Consider the following 8238-nt stretch of genomic DNA (forward strand, 5'->3'; position numbering starts at 1 on the left):
TTTGGAGCCTGTAGACCAGGCTGGCCTCGAGATCCACTTGCCTCTACCTCCCGAGTGCTGGGATGACAGGCATGCGCCACCACCGCCTGGCCGGGGAATTTTTAATTATTGTAGAAATTTATTTTTCATTCCTTTTGGCTCTCTCTCTTCAGAAACCACTTCCTTATTTTTCCCCTTCAGAATTAGGGTGGTTTTTTTGTTGTTGTTGTTTTGCTTTTTTAAGATTTATTTATTTATTATGTATACAGTGCTCTGTCTGCATGTGTCCCTGCAGGCCAGAAGAGGGCACCAGCTCTCATTACAGATGGTTGTGAGCCGCCATGTGGTTGTTGGGAATTGAACTCAGGACCTCTGGAAGAACAGTCGGTGCTCTTAACCTCTGAGCCATCTCTCCAGTCCCAGAGTTAGGTTTTGTTGTTGTTATTTTGAGACAGGGTCTCTCTATGTAGTCCTGACTGTTCTGGAACTCACTGTGTATGTAGACCAGGTTGGTCTTGAACTCAGAAATCTGCCTGCCTCTACCTCCAGAGTGCTGGGACTGAAAAATGCTTGTGCAGCCACACCTGGTCTTGAGTCATTCAAAACAGGCTTCTGGGGTCCCTTAGGGGCCAAGAAAACACACCAGAAAAGAGAAGATAGTCGTATTTCACTGTAGATGGACCTGAAAAGCTCCCAGCTGTGAGCCCTGGGGGTTGGGAAAGGGCAGAGAAGGAGGCCGCCCAGGGCAGGAGCAGGAAAGACTGAAGAGTCTGCCAGGGAAATTCCTCTCCACGCTTTTTTTGTTTTTTTGTTTTTTTTTTATTTTTGTTTGTTTGGTTCGGTTTTTGTTGTTTTGTTTTGCTGGCCTGGTTCTTACTATGCCCGCCAAGCTGGTCTTGATTAAAGGCATGTACCACCATGCCTAGCTTCTCCATGGCTTTGGTGCTGTGAGGTAACACAGCATAACAATTAGTGGGGGGGTTTCCTGTTCCATCTTCAAGAGGATCCAAGGGGGCTGGCCAAGTGCATCTTTCCTGAGGTTATACTCTTTGTCCAGGCTTCCAGGAAAGGAGGAGCTGTTATCTCTGCCACACCCAGGGCCATAAAGAACAAAGTCCAACATCGTCTTAATTTGGGGGATCAGTCTCCAGTGTGAATGGGGTTTCTGGGGGCCTTTAAGAAGTTTGGTGGGAAGCCGGGCGGTGGTGGCGCATGCCTGTAATCCCAGCACTCAGGAGGCAGAGGCAGGTGGATCTCTGTGAGTTCGAGGCCAGCCTGGTCTACAGTCCAGGACAGGCACCAAAGCTACAGAAAAACCCTGTCTTGAAAAACCAAAAAAAAAAAAAAAAAAAAAGTTTGGTGGGTTCCACAATTAACATTTATTTTTAATTGAATTTGTTTGTTTTTCAAGACAAGGTTCTTTGTATAGCCCTGGTTGTCCTGGAACTCACTCTGTAGACCAGGGTGGCTTTGAACTCACAGAGATCCACTTCTCGCTGCCTCCTGAGTGCTGGGATTAAAGGTGTGCACCATCACTGGCCAGATAATTCAAAATTTTTTTATTTTTATTTTATGTGGATGTATGTTTTGCCTGTATATCTTTCTTGTGTGTCTGGTGCCCCGGGAGACCAGAAGAAGCCGTCAGGTTCCCTGGAACCAGAGTTATAGACAGTTGTGAGCTGCCATGTGAGTGCTGAGAATCGAACCAGGGTACTCTAGAAAAGCATCGTGTACTCTTAACCACTGAGCCATCTTTCCAGTGCCCGACATTTTAAAAATCAAGAATGGATCGTGGAATACAACTGGAGTAATAAAAAACATGTTATCTGAAGTGAGATGAAGAAGCATCTATCCATTTTTGCCCTGACTAATGTCTCTAGCAGAACCCAAAGGCTGGCGCAGTCAACGCTTTATTTATAACTTAGGTGAAGCTTGAGAAAACAGTTTGACTCTGAGTGTGGATAAAAATAGATTTTAAAATAAGCAGCTTGTCTTCTGCTTTATTTGGACACAGATTATAATGATGGTGAGTTTGGAGAGATGTACTTAACTGGGTGAGGAAGATGATATGCCATCCATTATGAAGGCAAGTCCATCCTCTCTCCCACCCTCTAAAACAGTCTTTCATGGTATATGATTTTCCCTGAAAGTTGCATAACTTTCTGGTAAGTTGGCTGGGACAATCTCCACACACATGATCGCATCCTGGTTAAAGATCAGCTCTTACAAGGATGTTTCATTGTAGCCTTGAATTCCCTTTGTAGACCAGGCTGGCTTCGAGCTAAGAGATCCACTTGTGTCTGCCACCTGAGTGTTGGGATTAAAGGCGTGTGCCACCACTGTCTGGCTGCCATTTTGTTCGTGTATCTTTGTAGGCAAGAGGGGAGGTGTGCAGCAGAGAGTGTACATACAGACCGGTGCTCCCCTAGTTATCTCCATGCCAGAGATCACATCCATGATGCTCTGCTCTCAGAGGCCCTGGTTTGTTTCTGGAAACGTGCCAACACCATGTGAGCAATCAACTAGCCAGAGCTGTGTGGATCTGCATTTTCATTGTGGCACTACATTTTCCCTGGTTCTGGTTTGGATTTTAACAGGGCCTCACTTTGTAGCCCTGACTGTCCGGAGCTGGCTTTATAGACCAAGATGTCTTTGAACTCACAGAGATCCTCTGATAGGAAATTACAACATGCCCACATGGTTGGGCTTTCCTGGCGGACCGCCTAGTTATTTCCGGTTCAAAATAGCCATTTCCAGGTCAGAACATCTCCCGTGACTAGGACTCCGTGGCTTTACATGGCTGCATAAAGCATGCGCACCATGTAATCTATGAGCATGCGTGGAGTAGCCACATGCAGTCCTGTACGCATGCGCGGCTCACTCTTTAAAAAGCCAGCGCCATGTTGCACAGGTCTCTCTCTTCTCTCTCTTCTTCTTCTCCCCTCCTCTTCTCTCCTCACTCACGTGTGTGCTTCACACAGGCCTGTCACCTCTATCCTCTATTAATAAACAGCTCTTCTGTGGATTTGTCGTGTTCGGGACGTGTTCCTCGCGGGTAAGAGCACTAGATAACTAACATCCTCCTACCTCTACCTCTTGAGTGCCAAGGTTAAAGGCGTGTGCCACCACACTCAGCCAGTTTTCCTATTTAAAAGGACAGTACTAACAAATTTAAAAAAGAAGAAAAGATGCTATTATATATATTATTGGTGAGGAGGCAGGTCAGATGCCCATAGAATGTCACTTTGGCTGTCCTATCACTCAAGAGCCCAGTTGGGGGCATAAAAACATAATTACTTTTTAATCAATGTATATATTTACTCTCTCTCTCTCTGTGCGTGTGTGTGTGTGTGTGTGTGTGTGTGTGTGTGTGTGTGTGTGTGTGTGTGATATGTACATGATGGCAATGTACTCAAGCCATAACAGACATGTGGGGATCAGAGGACAACTTTGTAAGGTTGGTTCTCTCTTCCATCTTTATGTGAAAGGAGGGGCCCCAGGCTTTCCCTGCAAGGGTCTTTATCTGCTGAGACATCTCATTGGCCTTATTTTCCTTTATTTTTGAGACAAGGTTTCACATAGCCTACATGGCCTTGAACACACCCTATAGCCAAAGAGGACCTTCTGATCCCCCTGCCTCTGCCTCCTGGGTACTGGTATTATAGGTGTGCGCTGCTACTATACCTGGTTTATGTGGTGCTGGGGAATTGAACCCAGAGCTTTACATCCAGTAGGCAAGCAGTTTACCAGCTAAGCTACAACCCAAACCCTGCTCATCTATTTATTTTGAGACAGGCAGACCCTGAACTCACCATGCTGCTGCCTTGGGTTCTCAGGTGTTATAATTACAGGGTGTACTATCACACTCAGGGTGCTAGCATCTTGAAGGAGTGCAGTAAAAGTTGATTCTGAGAGTGAGAAAAAGCTGGAAACCTGAGTCAAGCCCAGCTGCTGGGGATAAACACCCGTCAACACCATGGCAGTTTGGCACGCCTGTCTTTCTCCTCCAGTCTGTGGCTTCCTGTCCCGCCCTCTACTGGTAAAACCTAACAAATTGCTCACTGTTAAATCTGATTTGCAGAATCCCACAACCGGAGGGACCTAGAAAACCAACAGTCTCCAGGTTGGCGCTTTTCTCGGTCTAATTTCTGTGGTCATCTAGAGTACTAATTCTAGAAAAAGGCTTCATCTAGCTTCCTGCACATGATTTCGGGCTTGAGTCTCTATCAGGTGACTAGGAATTAAGTTTGGGTACCCCGGATGTACTTAACAAATTGTGGTCCTTTAACCTCTCTGAGATCTGCTGCATATGACATTTAAAATGTTTAAGTTTTGCCGGGCAGTGGTGGCGGCACACGCCTTTAATCCCAGCACTCGGGAGGCAGAGGCAGGCGGATCTCTGTGAGTTCGAGGCCAGCCTGGTCTACAGAGTGAGTCCCAGGAAAGGCGCAAAGCTACACAGAGAAACCCTGCCTCGATAAAACCAAACAAAACAAACAACAACAACAACAAAATAGCAAAAGTTTGAGTTTTCTGCAGTGAACCGTGACCATTCCTGACAGTGACCTTTGAGGTCTCCAAAAGGATGATGGGGCCCCACATTAACGATTCTACTTGGATTGTCGTAACACCACTAAGCTGACAAACACCACCAAAGATCAGCTTTGGACTACAAACTGCTCGGGACAATTTCAAGGTGGCTAGCTGAGATGGTCCAGCCTCATGTACTACTCCAGTCAGGACTTCAGATAAGCCCTGCCGGTTCCCATTACTCAGAGACTGAACAACGAAGACACAACTAGCCCCCCCAGGACTCGGACCATTATTTCAATTTGATCAGGGTCCCCCAGAGATGTTGTTGCCCCCAGACAGCAGGAAGCAAACTAGAGAACACCACACCCACATTCCCAAGAGGTGGGGTGGATGGCTTTGGGTCATTCAGTGGGATATGCTTAGGACAGATGTGGTAAAAAGAACGAGTCCAGAGCACTCTGCCGAGTTTAAGGCTAACCTGTGCTGTTTAGGGACGGGCTGTCTCAACAGCAGCAGGAAAGAGGGCTGGTGAGCTGGCACAGTGGGTAAGGGCTCTTGCCACCACGCTCACCTGAGTTCAACCCCTGGAGGTCATTTGGTGGGAAGAGAACCCACTCTCATGAGTTGTCCTCTGACCTCCATGTGTGCAAATACAAATGTAAAAATACAAAAAAAGAAAGGAGGAGAAGAGGACCGGAAGGAAGAGGGGAACGAGGCCTATCGCATCTTGTATTCTTTTTTTCTTTAATGCTAATTTATTTCTCCTTTAGTTTTCTTCTTTTGTTTGGGGGTTTTTACTTTTTTTATTTTATTTTAATTTTTTATGGTTTTTTGAAACATAAAAAAATGGTTTTTATTGTTTCTCTGTGTAGTTTTGGTGCCTGTCTTGGATCTCACTCTGTAGACCAGGCTGCCCTTGAACTCAGAGATCCGCCTGACTCTGCCTCCCGAGTGTTGGGATTAAAGGCTTATGCCACCGCCACCTGACTAGGATTTTTTTTTTTTTTTTGAGACAGGGTTTCTCTGTGTAGCTTTGCGCCTTTCCTGGAACTTGTGTTGTAGACCAGGCTGGCCTCGAACTCACAGAGATCCATCTGGCTCTGCCTCCCAAGTGCTGGGATTAAAGGCGTGCGCCACCACTGCCTGGCGGAATTTTTATTTTTAAATTTTATTCATTTTTAAAAATTTTTATGCATATGGGTGTTTTGCCTGTAAGTATGTCTGTGTACTATGTACACGCAGTACCCATAGAGACCAGAAAATGGTGTCAAATCCCCTGAAACTGCAATTATAGATGGTTGTGAGCCACCAGGTTCTGGGATCAAATCTGAGTCCTCTGGAAGAGCAGCCAGGACTCCTAAATGATGAGCCATCTCTCCAGCTCCGCATCTTGTATATTATGAAAATAGTCTTGGTCATTTAGACTATCCAGGATTCCCAGAAGTGCTTGGAATACCCATGATGCTTTTGAATTATGAGCAGAGCAAGGGTCTGAAATGTTCTATCTAGGGTTGGAGAGATGGCTCAGAGGTTAAGAGCACCGGCTGATCTTCCAGAGGACCAGGGTACAATTCCCAACACCCACATGGCAGCTCACAACTGTATGTAACTCCTGTTCAGGGGATCTGGCACCCTCACATAGACCTACATGAAGACAAAGCACCAATGCACATAAAATAATAAAAAGTTATTTAAAAAAAAACAAAGAAATAAAAGAAATGTTCTGTCTAGTCTAGATAGCAAATGTTCTGGGATTTTCAGTGACTACCTCAGCTCTTTTACCTTGGTATGAGAAAAGCAACCATAATAATGTTAGCAAGTATGTAGGACTGTCCCAATAAAACTTTATTTAAACAAACATGTAGAAGCTGGGTTTGGCCCACTGGCTCTGGTTTGCCCAGCCCTGATCTAGACTGGAATATGCTTCCAGGGCTTGTACTAGGAAAGGGAGAAGCTAGTGTGATTTAACTCATCCTAGCCAGGCTATTCCTAGAAGAAGGAAGAGGATTATTTCATAGAAAACACCTAGACCTTACTCTCCACTAGTGTTCATGTTGTTGTGACCAAATTCTGGAGAGAGACAATGTAAAGTAGGAAAGGTTTATTTTGTTCCAAAGTTTCAGAGAGTTCAGTCCATGGCTTCTTGGCCTCATGGGGTGAGGGCAGAACATCACAGTATCAGGAGTATGAGGAAGGGAGGCTCTTTCTCTCATGGCAGACAGAGGCAGGGGTGCAGAAGGGACAGGGAGAGGTCAGGCACGACATCTATCCCCAAGCACACAGCCCCAGTGACCTACATCCTCCAGCCTGTCCACAATTCCGCTACCACCCAATAGTCTTAATTTTTGTTTTATTTTGTTTTTCAAGACAGGGTTTCTCTGTGTATCCCTGGCCATCCTGGAACTTGCTCTGTAGACCAGGCTGGTCTTGAACTCAGAGATCCTCCTGCCTCTGCCTCCCAAGTATTGGGATTAAAGACGTACGCCACCACCAACACCTGGCTCAATAATCGAATTTTGTTTTTGAGACAGTGTCTCACTGGTTGGTCTGACTCTCTCCATCTCACAGACATCCTCTTGCTTCTGCCTCCCAGGTGCTAGGACTAAAGGCTTGTGCCACCATGCCGGGCTTATCCATAGTCTATTTTGAATCCATCAATGGACTAAGCCATTCATTAGGTAAAAGTCCTCACAGACAAACCCAGTGGTACACTTTACTAACCCCCAGTCAACTCTATCCGATCAGGTTGACAGTCAAGGTTAGCCATCACTCATTTCCAGTTTGGCGAACTCCATGGCTACCATAACCCTTAGCTGGGCCTGACAAGCTCTGCCTTTCCATAACTCCATCCGAACCTACGTCATGATCTCTCGTAGCACATACAGCTGGGTGGAGGGAGGCAACGGCGAAGTCTTCCTTACCACTCTGCCTGCACCGCACCCTGAGCGGAACTGGAGGAAAACTGAATGGACTAGATTCACTGGGCAAAGCCATCCCACTGACGCCTGGACAAGGGCACGCTCACACTGCCTGTGCTCCTTACACACTCACACCGCTTGTCACCTGTGCTCCTTAACTTGTGTACATTCCCCTGCACATGCTTGTGCCTAGAGAACAGCTCTTGCTGGACACACATTCCAGCTCCTTCTACAACCTCTAACTGCTCTCATCCGCCATGTCCTCCGCACTGATGAGCATAGTTCTCCCATTCAGCAGGTGCTTTTCTTCCTCGATGTGGGAACCAAGGGTTCATTCCTGCTTCTGCTTGCCTTTACGTCTGTAAGTCCCCAGAGTGATGTTTCCCAAGGGCAGCATTGTGCTTGTTAGGGAAGGTGAGGTCCCAGTCATGCCCTGGCTCTTCCCTAGGCTCTCCTCCCCACTGCCAGCTCCTCTGGCTCCCAGGGTGACTGTGCCCGGTGACTGTCCTGGTCACTAAGAAAACCATATTCCGCAGGGTGGTGGTGGTGGTGGTGGTGGTGGTGGCGGCGGCGGCGGCGAATGCCTTTAATCCCAACACTTGGGAGGCAGAGCCAGGTGGATCTCTGTAAGTTCGAGGCCAGCCTGGTCTACAGAGTGAGTTCCAGGACAGGCACCAAAACTACACAGAGAAACCTTGTCTCAAAAAAAAAAAAAAAAGAAAGAAAGAAAGAAAGAAAAGAAAAAAAAAGAAAAGAAAATCATATTCCTTGAAAGCAACTTTAGAAACATGTCCTAGTTGGGCAGAAA

Source organism: Onychomys torridus, chromosome 21 (assembly GCF_903995425.1).
Source record: "Onychomys torridus chromosome 21, mOncTor1.1, whole genome shotgun sequence".
NCBI lineage: Eukaryota > Metazoa > Chordata > Mammalia > Rodentia > Cricetidae > Onychomys > Onychomys torridus.